The sequence below is a fragment of the Octopus bimaculoides genome, chromosome 11 (genome assembly GCF_001194135.2).
Source record: "Octopus bimaculoides isolate UCB-OBI-ISO-001 chromosome 11, ASM119413v2, whole genome shotgun sequence".
In the NCBI taxonomy this organism is placed as follows: domain Eukaryota; kingdom Metazoa; phylum Mollusca; class Cephalopoda; order Octopoda; family Octopodidae; genus Octopus; species Octopus bimaculoides.
In genome coordinates this window covers 2,571,008-2,572,860 of record NC_068991.1, presented here as the reverse complement: position 1 = coordinate 2,572,860, position 1,853 = coordinate 2,571,008, and the positions used below count along the sequence as shown (strand labels likewise).

The 1,853-nt window shown below is 38.0% G+C and overlaps 1 protein-coding gene across 2 annotated transcripts in view; it reads right to left on the bottom strand.

Moving 5' to 3' along the window:
• LOC106884065 (uncharacterized) overlaps nucleotides 1-1,853 on the bottom strand; it is a 66,518-nt gene that overhangs the window by 13,537 nt on the left and 51,128 nt on the right. The gene's annotated exons all lie outside the window — the stretch shown is intronic.

The window sequence follows — 1,853 nt, the reverse complement described above, 5'->3', positions numbered from 1 at the left end:
GACAAATACAGACACGCACGCACACACACATATATATATATATATATATATATGTATATGTGGAGGCGCAATGGCCCAGTGGTTAAGACAGCGGACTCGCGGTTTCGATTCCCAGGCCGGGCGTTGTCTGTGCTTATTGAACGAAAACACCTACAGCTCCACGATATTATCTCCTGCTCTTCATTCAAATGTGTTTTTCTGCCTTCATTTGCTATAGCCTATTCCATATTATATGTAGATAGATCGACCCTAGTACGCAACTAGTACGTAATTTATCGACCCCGAAAGCAAAGTCGACCTTGGCTAAAATTTGAACTCAGAACGTGAAGACAGACGAAATACTGCTAAGCATTTCGCCCGGTGTGCTAACGTTTCTTATTTCTTTATTGCCCACAAGGGGCTACACATAGAGGGGACACACAAGGACAGCGATTAAGTCGATTACATCGACCCCATTGCGTAACTGGTACTTAATTTATCGACCCCGAAAGGATAAAAGGCAAAGTCGACCTTGGTGGAATTTGAACTCAGAACGTTACGACAGACGAAATACCGCCAAGTATTTCGCCCGGCCTGCTAACGTTTCAGCCAGCTCCTCGCCGCCTTGTCTCTGCTGTAGTTTTTGGCTGTCATCTATTTTTGATCCAGATTCTATAATTTGAGTGAAGATCTTTGAGGACAAATAAGGGAAATATACTTCGTAGGTGTCAGCTCTACGACCGAGTTTGAATGCTCTGCATTCCTTATAAATACTTGTTGTTAGATAATGAAAGAGAATGGAGACATTTTGAAGTGAAATTCATGACTCATGCTTTCGAAACTGAATCCAATGTAAAATACATTCGTAGTTCACCCAAGAGCAGTTTTGCGATGGAATATTTAGATTTCAAGGCACCACCATTACCACTATCACTCTTTTCTCTCTCTCTCTCTCTCTCTCTCTCTCTCTTTCCTTCTCTTTTTGTTATGTATGTTTCTAATTTTCGATCGTGCTGTTCCACTTTTCACGAGACTCAGAGAGGAGGCGTAGGAGGAGGCGGAAGTGGAGGAAGAAGAAGAAGAGAGTGAGAGAGAGGATGATAGAAAGATTAAAGATGTATTAAAATAAGAAAGAAAGAAAGAAGGAAAGCTATCACTAACCACATTATTTCAAATTCTGTCATTCTGCATCTGATTTCTTGACAAAATAGGGTGTGGTTTGAGGGAAATTTGGCTGCTATTTCTCAAAACAAATGTTATACAAACATCTCTTGCAAGACGACGGATGATGTTTTCAACTAAATTCCTTTCCCATGACTCGAGTTTCACGCTGTGGTGTACTCACTCATTCGCCAACAAAAAGTGACATTTCTCTGTGTGTGTGTGTGTGTGTGTGTTGATAGATAGATAAATAGATAGATAGAGAGAGAGACAGAGATAGAAAGAAAGATAGATAGATAAATAGATAAATATTTTATATGTGCATATATATATATATATTTATTTATTTATTTATTTATATATGCATACATACATACATACAGTGAAATTCGAAGTAGAACATGAAAACCATTAGAAAGGAACAAATTACTAAATTAAAAGAATACCTCTCATCAGCCTTGCCGACTAGAATATGCATAGTTTCGGTGCAGTTATATACATATATGATCTCTAGCCTTGAAGTATGTTGTTTTTTCAATTTCTATGTGAATTACATCAGTAATTTTTTTTTCAATTTTTTTATTTCCATTGTGTGAGAGCTTGAGTCATTAACCTAGAAGAATACATCTCGAAAAAATCTAAATTCTGACAAATGCTGCTACAGGCGTGGCAACAAAGCTCTGAAGAAGCAAACACATTCCTATACGCACGTA